Below are 14,984 nucleotides of genomic sequence, written 5' to 3'. Positions count from 1 at the left end.
GGTCTCAACCCGAAACGTCACCCATTCCTTCCCACCGGAGATGCTGCCTGGCCCGCTGAGTTACTCCAGCTTTTTGTGTCTATCTTCGGTTTAAACCAGCATCTGCAGTTCCTTCCTACACATTCAGTTTAATACCCATTGTAAGATTGAGTGAAGGAATCACCAAACACTTGGGCCTCATTTTCTGAGATTGCTCGTACACAAATAGTGTCTGCACACTCTAGGTCGATGACTGAGGTAACTTTGGTTCTAGAATGGAGGTGATGAAAGTTGGTCGATCCCGTTCACCCCGTGGATTAACTCTGCTCCATCCGGGAGCTTGTCAGAGGTAGGCGCAGTATTACAATGGGGGGCATTGAGAAGGGATGTAGTGTGATGACACTGCCCTGCATGACCTCAATCTACACTGCGACTGGATCAACATTGGACCCATTAGTTAGGATCACATTTGCTTGGCATCATATTGCTGATACAGAATGATTGCGGGTTTCTGAACCGAGTCAATGAAAAAAAACCTCTTTATATTTCCTCTCTGTATATGCTGAAGGCTTTTGTGAGTTTGCGAATGAACACACATAATGTTCACTCTTCTGTCAACAGCCTATTCCTGAGGCACCATCCTTTCACCCCACATCCTTATCTCCTAGCCTTTCCCTCCTTTCCTCCTCTAGTGCCCACTCCCCCCCCTCTCTCTCTCTCTCACCCCTCTCTCCGAGCCTTCTTCTGCCCCCCTCCCCCCCCCCACTACAACAGCCCATCTTCCCCATTCCGCGCTCCATCACCCGCAACCCATTGTGAAGTTTAAGCTGAAGCGCGGTATTTCCAACATCGCAGTACTCCCAGTGAGCTGATCAAGTCCTTACATGCCTGGCACAAGCTGCTGCCACCGCGCCGGGACTGACAGAGACGGACTCTCCACCCTGGAGACAGAATTAGGTACAGCACATAATGGCACAGCTGGCACAGCTGCTGCCTCACAGCACGGGTTTGATCCTGACCTCAGGTACTGCCTGTGTGGAGTTTGCATGTTTTCCCTGTGATCCTCTGGGTGCTGCGGTTTCCTTCAACGTTCCAAAGACGTGCAGGTTTGTAGGTTAACTGACCTCTGCAAAATTGCCCGTAGTGTGCGTGGAGTTGATGCGGAAGTGGGATAACATAGAACGAATGCGAATGGGTCAATGATGGTCAGCATGGACTCAGTGGGCCGAATGGCCTGGTGCCATGTTGTACCTCTGAACCAATCACTCCTACCCTTTTTGCCTATATCATTTCTGTTTGGATTATGCTGCCACGGATTTAGTTTCAGTTTTGGCATCGCATTTAGGATCCGTGACCTTGTGGTTTTCTGGGTCAGGTGATGGGGAGACCAATTTCACAGTTTTCCTGCACCATAAGCATAGGATGCTATTGATGTTTTTATTATACATCTGGTGCATACTCTGAATACCTACTGAAGAACCCAGCTCAGGGCAGCAATGCTTGCACTGACTGCGATGTTGGAACCTTGGCTGCTCATTTTACCTCTGCAGAACAGGCAGAGGCCATTAAACTGAACTAAACTTTTCAATTCAATTGGCCTAACGATTTGATTGCTTTGTGCAAAGGGATACCTGTGTCACAAAAAATAAAGCACTAGCAAGATTTTAGATTGTATAGGTTTATTTTGTCATGGAGGCATCGTGCACAAGTGAGGTCATGAAGGCTTTTAATGGGATTTACATTTCTGTGTCGCATATTATAGAAAGCATGGTAAGCAGTCCTTTGTTTGGCTACAAAGGTGGTGCTTCATTCACTTCAACACCTACGGCCTCTGTGAAACGGGATTGTCAAATTGGTACCAATTAGCAACACTTTTCAGGAGCTCCTTAATGCTGCTGCTTTGTGTTCTCGAGGGTCAGAGTTGATGACTACCTGAAGCCATGTAATTTGCGACTGGTAATTAATGTCAATAAAAAGGGCTACATTCCAACTCGCTGGGTTGAATTTCAATCTAGTGCCACCTGGTATACTTTGAGAAAAAGGAGAATTTCATCCTCATTTTCGAAGTTCGAAAGATAAAGAGTGCCCCAAGCCAATGCAAGCCAGAGACGATTTGGGTGGCGCGGTGGCACAGCGGTAGAGTTGCTGCCTTACAGCGCCTTCAGCGCTGGTTCAAACCCGACCACGGGTGCTGTCTGTACGTTCTCCCCGTGACCGCGTGGGTTTTCTCTGAGATCTTCGGTTTCCTCCCACACTCCAAAGACGTACGTGCTTGTAGGCTAATTGACTTTCCATAAATGTAAATTGTCCCCAGTGTGCAGGATAGTGTAAGTGTGCGGGGATCGCTGGTCGGCGCGAACTCGGAGGGCTGAAAGGCCTGTTTCCGTGCTGTATCTCAAAACTAAAACTATTAGCTTTAGAATAGATTTGTCCAATCTTGGAGTCCATTCAAATTCGAAACCCGGAGATAAATAAAGTACTCTGTTCGGACATATATTTGCAATCAGTCCCAGGAGGTGAAAGTTCAAGTATATCTTGTGTTTATCTCTCCTTGATGGCATTGCTTGTCAGAAATGTAAACAGTGTCAAGCTGTGATGGAAAAAGAAATTTTGCAGTTTCAAATTAGCCTGGTTAGTGCTCTGGTCCCTCCAAAATATTTCACTGTTTTCACACAGTCAAAAGCTGTCAAGGCTTCTTAAAACAAACAGCTGTTGGAATCTGGTATTAGCTCAGTCTTTGTAGCAGGGTATTAGCTGATGATACATTGTAGTCACTGGTCAGACTGACACAGCCACCCAGAAACAAGTATTTCACCACATACCATGTTCAATCAATGCAGATGGAGGGAAAAATGTGCAATAGAAAATAATCACATTTTTTTCAACCTCTCATCATGTAAACAATCATTAAGTTCAATTTTGGTTTCGAAACAGGATCTTTATGGAGGACCCCCTCAGAGCATCTTGACTCAATGAAATATTTCCAAGCCCCAGGTCCACATTCCTCCAAATGGCATTTATCAATTGCACTCCATAAAAGACAGACAAATGTGGAGCGGACAATAAGAAGACCCGGTTGTGTCCCATTTACATGTCATTGTGGATACCTGCACAAGGTGAACTTTTGAATACAAATGTTCCATTAAAATATCTGATCAATGTGGAGAGGTCACCCTATTAGGAATGGAGATTTTTAAGGTTTTGATCGTATCAGGATCCCTCTTGCACCATTAGACCTCAAATTATATGGCGTTCCAAAAAAATGCCATCTGATTGCAATTAGAAACTCAGCAGCCTAGAAAGTGCAAAGGGTGAAATTGATCTTGAACGTAAAGGCACTTCCAAACACACTGTCATTTTCAACTCGAAGATAGAAACAAAGTGCTGGAGTAACTCAGCGGGACAGGCAGCATCTCTGGAGAGAAGGAAAGGGTGACGTTTCGGATCGAGACCCTTCTTCAGACTGGATTAACCCATTCCCCATCCTGTTCTCACTTTGCTCAGGGTTCAAGTCTCCCCTCAAATTTTTTTTTTAACGTCTCTTCATGTAAACAGTCATTAAGTTGCAGTTTAGTTTTGAAATAGGATCATCATGAACCATCCCCCCAAATGATAACAAATCATTGAAGGGAGTGTTGCATTGGAAGGTGGATGGTGAGTGCCAAAAGGATTGTCACAATGAAATATTATGCACAAGTGAAGATGGATGGAGACTGACATCTTTGCAATCCAGAAAGTGGCCTTGGTTACAGTGTATTGGCTGTGAGGACAGGGTGGACAAACGTGGACCATTTTCTCTAGAACATTGCTGAGAAGTAACCTGACTGAAGTATATAAAATTATAAAAGGCATAGATAGCTGAGACCGTCAGAATCTTACCCATTTCTACAGATGCAGCATAGAAAGATCTGAAGAAGGGTCTGAACCCGAAACATCACCCATTCCTTCTCTCCAGAAATGCTGCCTGTCTCGCTGTGTTACTCCAGCATTTTGTGTCTACCTTCGATTTATCGCGAATGGTATGTTGGCATTCATAGCGAGGGGATTTGAGTATAGGAGCAGGGAGGTTCTGCTGCAGTTGTACAGGGCATTGGTGAGACCACACCTGGAGTATTGCGTACAGTTTTGGTCTCCTAATCTGAGGAAAGACATTCTTGCCATAGAGGGAGTACAGAGAAGGTTCACCAGATTGATCCCTGGGATGGCAGGACTTTCATATGAAGAAAGACTGGATAGACTCGGCTTGTACTCGCTGGAATTTAGAAGATTGAGGGGGGATCTTATAGAAACTTACAAAATTCTTAAGGGGTTGGACAGGCTAGATGCAGGAAGATTGTTCCCGATGTTGGGGAAGTCCAGAACAAGGGGGACGTCTTTTAGGACCAAGATGAGAAAGTTTTTTTTCACGCAGAGTGGTGAATCTGTGGAATTCTCTGCCACAGAAGGTAGTTGAGGCCAGTTCATTGGCTATATTTAAGAGGGAGTTAGATGTGGCCCTTGTGGCTAAAGGGATCAGGGGGTATGGAGAGAAGGCAGGTACGGGATACTGAGTTGGATGATCAGCCATGATCATATTGAATGGTGGTGCAGGCTCGAAGGGCCGAATGGCCTACTCCTGCACCTATTTTCTATGTTTCTAAACCAACATCTGCAGACTTTTCCTACACATAGAAAGATCACGGCTTGGTTTGGAAACGGCTCTGACCAAGACCGCCAGAAATGGCAGCGTTGTGAACTCAGCCAGGCCATGTACAAACAAGCCCTCTTCTCCATCGACTCTGTTTGCACTTCCCACTGCCTCAAGTGGCAAACATATTCAAGGCCCCAGTCATTTTCACTTCTCCCCTTTCCAGTGGGGCAGAAGATGAAAAAACTTGAAAGCACCTACTACTAGATTCAAGATAGACACAAAATGGAGTAGCTCAGCGCATCAGGCAGCATCTCTGTAAAAAAAACAACAGGTGAGATTTTGGGTTGGAACCCTTCTTCAGTATCCAGCATTTTGTTTAAAGGAAGCATGCAGGCGCAGCAGGCAGTGAAGAAAGCTAATGGCATGTTGGCCTTCATGACAAGAGGAGTTGAGTATAGAAGCAAAGAGGTCCTTCTGCAGTTATACAAGGCCCTAATGAGGCAACACCTGGAGTATTGTGTGCAGTTTTGATCTCCAAATTTGAGGAAGGACATTCTTGCTATTGAGGGAGTGCAGCGTAGGTTCACGAGGTTAATTCCCGGGATGGCGGGATTGTCATATGTTGAAAGAATGGAGTGACTAGGCTTGTTTACGGTGGAATTTAGAAGGATGAGAGGGGATCTTATTGGAAACATATAAGATTATTAAAGGATTGGACATGCTAGAGGCAGAAAACATGTTCCCGATGTTGTGGGAGTACAGAACCAGAGGCCATAGCTTAAGAATATGGGGTAGGCCATTTAGAACAGAGACGAGGAAAAACTTTTTCACTCAGAGAGTTGTAAATCTGTGGAATTCTCTGCCTCAGAAGGCAGTGGAGGTCAATTCTCTGGATGCTTTCAAGAGAGAGTTAGAGCTCTTAATGATAGCCGAGTCAGGGGGTATGGGGAGAAGACAGGGACGGGGTACTGATTGTGAATGATCAGCCATGATCACATTGAGTGGTGGAGCTGGCTCAAAGGGCCGAATGGCCTCCTCCTGCACCTATTGTCTAGTGTCTATTATCTTCGGTATAAACGGGTTCTGCCCTACACTATATCAGAGTCAAGAACACCTTCTTTCCTGCTAGACGAATGACACTCCCATAGACTAAGGATGAATTCCTAATCTCCCAATCTACCTCATGCGCCCCTTGCTTTTTTTAACTCCATATTCTGCATTTTATTTATTTTTCTCTCTTGCACGACCTTTATGAACTTACATATGGTATGATTTGCATGGGTGGCATGCCAACCAAAGTTTTTCACTGCACGTGACAATATAAAAACAATGAACTAATGAATTTCAGAAGAAAATTTCAGAATAAGGGATCACCCCTTCAGGATTGGGAAGATGAGGTATTTCTTTTCTTAGTCATGAATCTTTGGAATTTGTGCTCCAGAGATTTGTGGAATGAAATCATTGAATATATTCAAGCTTGAAACGAACAAGTTTTTAGTCTAAAGGGGAGTCAAAACATTGTTTTGGTTTATTACTATCACATGCACTGAGTTACAGTCATAGAGTCATAGAGCGTGGAAACAGGCCCTTCAGCCCAACGTGCCCACACCGGCCAACATGTCCCAGCTACACTAGTCCCACCTGCCTGCGTTTGGCCCATATCCCTCCAAACCTGTCCTATCCATGTACCTGTCTAACTGTTTCTTAAACATTGGGGTAGTCCTTGTCTCACCTACCTCCTCTGGCAGCTTGTTCCATACACCCACCACCTTTGTATGAAAAAGTTACCCCTCAGATTCCTATTCAATCTTTTCCCCTTTATGTTAAAGCTATGTCCTCTGGTCCTCAATTCCCCTACTCTGGGCAAGAGACTATGTATATAGATTACCAGCAGGCTTTTGATAAAGTGCCATATAACAGGCTTATCAGCAAAATGGAAGCCCATGCCATTGAAAGCATGAATACAAAGTTGGCTAGATGACAGACAAAAATTGGTTGTAATTTTTAGTTTTTAAACTAAACTAAACTAAAAATGACGATAGTTTAGTTTAGTTTGTGAGATACAGCGTGGAAACAGGCCTTTGACCCACCGAGTCCGTGCCAACCAGTGATCCCCGCACCTTAACACTATCCTACACACAATAGGGACAATTTACACTTATACCAAGTATACAAAACCGAGCCAATTTACCTACAAACCTGTACTTCTTTGGAGTGTGGGAGGAAACCGAAGATCTCTGAGAAAACCCACGTGTTCACGGGTAGAACGTACAAACTCTGTACAGACAGCACCCATAGTCAGGGTCGAAGTCGCGTCTCTGGTGCTGTAAGCGCTGTAAAGCAGCAACTCTACTGCTGTGCCACCATGCCACCACGAATTGGCAATGAATTGGCAAAAGTGAATGCCGATGTTTTCCAGGGATCAATGTTAAGGCTTTTATTTTTTATGAACTAAACTTGGGTGAGCAAGCAATAATTTTAAAATTTGCAGATGACTCAAATTTGCCAGTATTGTCAACTGCAATGAGAATAGTGATGGTTTACAGTAAGATATAACCAGGCTGGTGGAACGGGCAGATGGGTGGTAAATCAATTTCATGGTGAAAAATGTGAAATGATGGATTTTGATAGGAAGAATGAGGAAAGACAATGTAGAATAATAGATATTGTCCTCAGAGGGTAGCAGAAGCTGAGGAAGTTGGGATATTTGTGAAAAATCAATCAAAGACTGTTGAGAAACCAGTTTATTGAATGCATTTAATTCTGGCTTTATCAATTAGAAGCAAAGAGCACAAAAGCAAACAAGTAATACCTAATGTGTAGGAAGGAACTGCAAATGATGGTTTACACCAAATAGACACAAAATGCTGGAGTAACTCAGCAGGACAGGCGGCATCTCTGGATAGAAGGAATGGGTGACGATTCGGGTCGAGACCCTTCAGACTGAGAGTCAGGGGAGAGGGAGACACAGAGATAAGGAAGTGTACGGCGAGAAAATGGGACATCAAAAGAGACAAAGCTCAAGGAGAATGTAGAATAGATCATTGTAAGCTAGGAGAAGGTGACAACAAATACTTAACCTTTCCGAAGCACTGGTCAGCCCTCAACTGGAGCATGGTGTTCAATGTTGGTTGGAAAAATGCGAAGGTAATTGAGAGGAACTAGAAAATATATATAAAATTGATTTCTGTAATGAAGGACTACATTTACAAAAATAGATCAGAGAGGATGAGATTTTTTTGCTTTGGCGGAGCAAAGGTTGAGTGTAGATTTTATACAACTATGTAAGATGACATTTACAAGGATTTATTAGGATGTTGCCAGGGCGTGAGGGCATGAGATATAGGGAGAGGTTGGGGAGGCTGGGACTGTATTCCTTGGAGCATAGGAGAATGAGAAATGATCTTATCAAGGCATATAAGATCATGAGGGGAATATAGGGTAGATGAGTCTTTTACCCAAAGTGGGGGTATCAAGAACCAGAGGACATAGGTTTAAGGTGAGAGGGGAAAGATGTAATGGGAATCTGAGGGGCACGGAGGGTGATGGGAACATGGAATGAGTTACCAGAGGAGGCAGTTAAGGCAGAAATTGTAACAATATTTAAAAGACATTTGGACAGGTGCATGGATAGGAAAGTTTTGGAAGGATATGAGCCAAACGCAGGCAGCTAGGACTAATATAAATTTGGGGCACCTTGGTCGGCGTGGGCAAACGGGATGAAAGGCCTTTTTCTGTGCTCTATGACTCTATGACGTGGATGGAGAGAGCGGAAAGTGGGATGTTGTTCCTTCGGTGGAGGGTTCAAAGTCATGGGTATAAAACAAAGGGGAAGAGAATTAAGAATGACATGAGGAAAATAATTTGTCATGCAGCATGGGGTTGGAATCTGGAATGCGCTGCTTGCATGAGTGGTGGAGGCAGGTTCCACTCTGGCTTTGAAAAGTGAACTGAATAAATGGCAAAGATGAATTTGCAAGGCTATGAAAAAATGGCCAATGGGCCAAACTTCCAGCAAAACTCCAAAAGTCCACTATCCTTTTGTTCGGAAATCCAGACGGATCAGCATCTGGCTCACCAGTACCCTGTTTTTCACACATTCCCTTTCAATTCATTTCGCCCATTTCTCTTTAAGTGCATCAGGCCTTCATTCCCACACTGATTTAAAACTCATCAGGGGTATATTTCCTGCACTTGCTATAAACTCACAGGGGTCCTAGTTCCCGTACGCCCTTTAAACCCACTAGGGCTTCATTTACTGGGCTCCATTTAAAACACCAGAGCTCCATTTCCCACTCCCACTAAACCCACAGGGGCCTCATTTCCAACACTTCCCATTAAGCTCACCTGGTTCACTGTATCATTTATTGTACTTCTGTGTAGCATCTGAAAAAAAGGGGGATTAAAAATGTGCTGGTGTATTAATGGGAGTACCAGCCCAACGATTGAACAATCTCCCAGCACGGCATCACCAAAGTCCCAGGTCTGCTGGAATATTAAAGTTTTACTCTAGTGAATAGCTCTGCTAGGCATTCAGCAGAAACTGTGCAGTAACCATTCTGTGACTCCATGGTTAGATTGCTGTATGGGGTTCAGCCATGTTAAAAATTTAGTCTGATATGCCAAATGATCAATGACAAGATTCTTGAACCGATAGTGGGGATATGAGTGAAACTATGATTCCTTGAAAAATGAGTACATTCATTTAGTTTAAGAGCCTTTTCAATTCCAGTACTTTGAACAAAGTTAAATCTTCATTCAGCTGAGTCACCTGCCTAATTGTCATCTTCCAAATATGCCATCGGGTCATACAGCGTGGAAACAGGCCCTTCAGCCCAACCTGCCCATGTAGATTCTTAAGTAAAATCTAAAGAAGGGTCTTGACCCGAAACATCACCCATTCCTTCTCTCCAGAGATGCTGCCTGTCCCGCTGAGTTACTCCAGCATTTTGTGTCTATCTTCGGTTTAAACCAGCATCTGCAGTTCCTTCCTACACATGAGTCTATTAAAGTGAAATGCACCTTGAAACTGGTGTTGGTACAATTTCAAGATAAAATAACTGAAGTAAATGAGGTGATGTTAGGATAAAAATAGTCAATACAGGGATTTCAGACACTATTTCTAATTGTCGACCAATATAAACATTGTTATTTAGTCCGAAGAAGGGTCCCGACCCAAAATGTCACTTTTCCTATTTCTCCGGAGAAGCTACCTGACACGCTGTTACTCCAGCATTCTGAGTCTTTTATTATTATTCTATATTCTGACTCATCATCTGTAATCCATAATCATCTGTAATTGGTGCAGCAAAAGTGGAGTTGTCGGCGAACTTGACGATGGAGTTTGCAGTTTTAAGTGAAACAGAAACAATGATTCAGGCAACCCATCAGATCCAGGTGGCGCCGCACGTTGGCAGCCTCGCCAATGGTCTGTCTCGCCCTTTGCTTCTTTTGTTGTTTTTGGTCTGTTGTTAAATGTAAGTTTTAGTGTATCTTTAGTTTTGGATTATCTGGGGTGTTGGGGAAACTTTTTTTATCTCTTTCCTCGACGGAGATGCGACTTTTCTGTGCCATACCTCCGTCCACACTGCGGCCTAACATCGAGGAGCTGGCGGCCTCTTGCTGGGGATCGACTTCGGGAGCTCCAACCGCGGGAGCCTGCGGACTTAACATTGTGGATCTTGCGATCCCTTGGTTAGGGACCGACTTCGGGAGCTCCAACCGCAGGGGATTCGACCGCCCCGATCGCGGGAGCTTCGATTGCCCCGACACAGGAGCTTCGACCGCCGGCTGCGGGAGCTTCGATCGCCCCAACTGCAGATGGTTTGACTGCCCTGACCGCGGGAGAAAAGGAGGGAAGAAGATAATACGTTATTGCCTTCAATCACAGCGCGCTGTGGTGGATGTTTATGTTAATTTTTATGTTGTTGTGTGTCTTGGTGCTTTTTTGGTTTGACTGTATGGCAAATCAAATTCCTTGTACGTTTTTACATACTTGGCTAATAAATTAATTACAATTACAATAAGTTATAGGAGCAGAATTAGGACATTCGGCCCATCAAGTCTACTCCACCATGATTATATATATACACATATGCACACATGCACACACACATATACATACATACACACACACACACACACACATATATACGGAACATTTTTTCCTTTCCTATATTGTTTATGGAATACTATCGATACATATTCTGTTGTGCTGCTGGAAGTAAGAATTTCATTGTTCTGTTTGGAACATATGACAATAAAACACTCTTGACTCTTGAAGAAATCGTCTTCCCATTGTTATCCATGGGCTAAAGGAAAGTGAAGATCCTGCTAGTTCCCGATCCAATTTGAAAGTTGCAGTCAAAGAATGGATGCTCACCTTCTGCTCTACAATATCTCACATGCATGACATTTGAAATTCACTAACTTGACGGTTTATGGACACAAAGTGGTATTCTACCGTATCACGTAGAATGACACAGCATTTTCAACTGGGTAGAAATGCTTCTTTTCCCTAATACTAGTAATCGTGTCAAATGACAAAGTCCTTTCAGCAACGAATTGAGGCATTGATGTATCGGGAATAAACCTTGAGTTGCTTGTTTTCAACGTTTTCTCTAACACCTAATTTTGTTTATAGTACAAATTCTCTTAGTCTGATTTTAGCAGGATATTTATGGCTTTTTCAGATGTACAGTTTAGACTGGAAGGCAGAAAAGTGCATACAGTTAAAATAAACAGGAAAGGCATTAAACACATATTGCATTAGAGCAGTCTGTCTTTAAAACAACTGGGACCTGAGGTCTTGTTCCCCCTCCCCAGTCAGACTGAGAAAAAAGAGGAGAAATTAGCTTATTGATGATCTTCGATTCACTTCTCTAGTCAACAAGAAAATGGTAATAGTAATCTCTTTTATGCCTTCGGTCTTTTGTGATTTTTCAAATGCGACATTGGAACTTTATACTCAATCCTTTCCATAAGTAGTTTCTTGTTTGCAAAATGCTCCATTAGCCCAATCCATTTCTCTAAAGGGTTAGAGCACACAGTGGGTGGAGGGGAACCACTCAGTCTTGTCTAGCTATGTACAGCTTGTGTATGTCTCAGCCTCAGCTGTTGTACACGTGTGCTGTAAATTGAGTATGTTTTATGCCTAATGCAGCAGAAAGGTCAGTGTCTGAGAGCAAGCAGGCTTTTATGGTGATGGAGGCACTGATATTCCTTTTGCCTGGAATCTCAGATGGCTATCGGCAGTGTACATCTCCAATCGAATTGTAATTTCTCTTCACCTATAACAACCATCTGATATGTATTCTGTGAGCAAAGGACATTTCAGCTTTCATACAGTAATTGCTGCACATTGCTTGGATGAAAAAAAAGCTCTCAACAAAGTAATTGCAGCGTTTATCCAGATGGGGCAATTTCTCAGCAGTCTGCAGATCTAATTTATCTTAAAAGACATACAGAACTTTGATAAACTTTTTTTCGTCACTTAAAGCATCGCGGTAGCCATGTTCTTAGGAGTCGTATCCTCAAAGAAACACCCAGGCAGGTCAGTATCACAAAAAGACATTGTGACTGGATACTTTCTTCTAACATTTGCCCTCCCAAATTGTAACACCTCACACTTGGCTCAGATTAAACTCCATCTGCCATTTCTCCGCCCATCTTTCTACCCCACAGTTTACGTTGACAGCCTTCTCTTTGTCCACACCTCCACCATCTGCAAACTTACTAATCAACCCATCTACGTTTCATCTACGTATATATGCATGAAACATCAGAGTTCCCAGCACGGATCCCTGCGGAAATTCACAGGTCACAGACCTCTAGCCAGAATAACACCCTTCCACCATGACCCTCTGTCTTCCACGAGTAAGCCAGTTCTGAATCCACACTACCAGGTCATCGTGAATCCCATGCATCTTAATCTTCTGGACCAGCCTACTATGAGGGGCATTATCAAATGCCTTACTAAAATCCATGTAGACAGCATCCATTGCATTATCCTTCTATCCATCCTCTGTCCATATAATTAATGCCTGCTATCCATAATTGCTGGATAATATCCAACTGTTGGATTAGATATATGGCAGACTCAAACAGTCTATTAACATTCAGTTCTGTGGAATCATAGGGTTCAATGTCCACATTTGCCCATATGGTGAGATTCCAGTCCGATGATAACATGGTGGCACTCATCTAAAAAAAAGAAGGCATGGTGCAAGGCTGAGAGTGCTGGACATTGCCTTCATGTGAGCACCATATACGTATGCACATCCAGTCCTCTTGCGGACATGGAATCCTTCTTCAAGCTTGAAATTTGCAATAGTGCTCATCGAGATGAAATGATATTGTAATAGCAAGGAACTGCAGATGCTGATTTACCAAAGCAAAACACAAAATGCTGGAGTAACTCAGCGGGTCAGGCAGCATCTCTGGAGAACATGGATAGGTGACCTTTCGGGTTGGGACCATTCTTCAGACTCGCCGGAGAGAGGAGGAGAAAGGGCGGCACAGCAGTAGAGTTACTGTCTTACAGCGCCAGAGATCCATGTTCAATTTTGACTACGGGTGCTGTCTGTACGGAGTTTGTGACCGTGCGGGTTTTCTTGGGGTGCTCCAGTTTCCTCCCACAATCTAAAGATGTACAGGCTTGTAGGTCAGTCTGAAGAAGGGTCTCGACCCGAAACGTCACCCATTCCTTCTCTCCCGAGATGCTGCCTGACCTGCTGAGTTACTCCAGCATTTTGTGAATAAATAGGCTTGTAGGTTAATTGGCTTCTTTAAATTGTAAATTGCTCCTAGTGTGTAGCATAGTGCTAGTGTACGGGGTGATCGCTGGTCTGCGTGGCTTAGGTGGACCAAAGTCCTTGTTTCCACATTCTATCTCTAAAGTCTAAAGTAAATGCCACTCTTCGGATTCGATGGTGTTTGCTGTTTACTTTACCACATAAGCAATTTTTACAATTGGTGCCTGTAGTCATGAGAAGAAGTCACAGAACAGCACATCAGTTTCTGTGAGGGGAAAGTACCATGGTGTATTTGTATAATCAGAATTTCAGGCACAAAAGTGGAAAAGACACTATTTTGTAATATTACAATATCTCGGCAATGTGGTACAAGGTTGGACTGGTGATGTGCATTTACCTTGGATTTTGAGGGAATTGCATTGCTGATTTATAGGCATTACTCATGTTGGCCAGAAAGGAACCATGAAACAATTGGTAAGAGAAAAGGCATGGTGTGCAGGAATAAATCATCTAGTGGAAAACTAAATTCACAAATATCTTAAGATAAACAAGCACAATGTTAAACCCTACAGGAACTGAAATAAATTTCAGAGCAAACCAAAGGATTGGTTGTGCAGCTCTTCCTCCTGGTGATTATTTGCTGTACTTAGCATTAGCTACTATAGTTCTGTCATAGAAACGTCCAGCTTTAGAAATCTGCAAGGCCCACCATCTCACAGTTTAATCATCTCTTTACACTTGTAGCTCTTCCACAGTGAGAACAGGTCATGGACATCCATTTAACAACAATGACCTGAGGATGTAGACACAAGGAACGACAGACGCTGGTTTACAAGAAAAGACACAACGTGAAGGATTAACTCAGCGTGTCAGACGGCATCACTGGGGAACCTGGATAGGCAACGTTTCCGGTCGGGATACTTCAGGAGAAGATGTTTCCAGCTTTCACAGATTGTTAACCTGGGCGTGGAGAGGGGGGTTTATACAAACTCCAATAAAGTTAGTTGCACTGCTGAGGATAAAGGAAAACCATGGGAGCAAGAACTTTAATGCTTTCTCATAACATCAGTGCAATGCTGCGTTCAGTGGTAGCAACACGACAGATGCATTGACGTATGCGGAGCTCTTTAATTTTTAAATATTAAGTTTTTGTAAACTTAAGAGACACTAAACATGCCCTTTGGCCCACTGAGTCCGTGCCGACCAGCGATCACCCCATGCACTAACACTGTCCGACACACCAGGGAAGTTTACAGAAGCCAATTAACCTACTAACATGCACGTCTTCGGGATGTGGGAGGAAACCAGGCCACCCGGAGAAAACCTACAAACTCCGTACAGCCAGCTCCCGTAGTCAGGATTGAACCCAGGTCTCTGGTGCCCTAAGGCAACAACTCTACCGTTGCGCCACTGTGCCATCTTAACCTTTTCTTGTAACCAAAAAGATGACGGTTAGCACAATTATAATAATAATAATAATAATAATGCATTTTATTTATATAGCGCTTTTCATATACTCAAAGACGCTTTACAGAGATTTTGAGAACATAGGGAAATGAATAAATAGATAAATAAGTAAATAAATAAATGAACAGAGAAAGGAGACAGAAGGTGAGGTGACC

The sequence above is a fragment of the Rhinoraja longicauda genome, chromosome 11 (assembly GCF_053455715.1).
Source record: "Rhinoraja longicauda isolate Sanriku21f chromosome 11, sRhiLon1.1, whole genome shotgun sequence".
NCBI classification, from domain to species: Eukaryota; Metazoa; Chordata; class Chondrichthyes; order Rajiformes; family Arhynchobatidae; genus Rhinoraja; species Rhinoraja longicauda.
Note: the sequence above shows the minus strand (reverse complement) of the source record.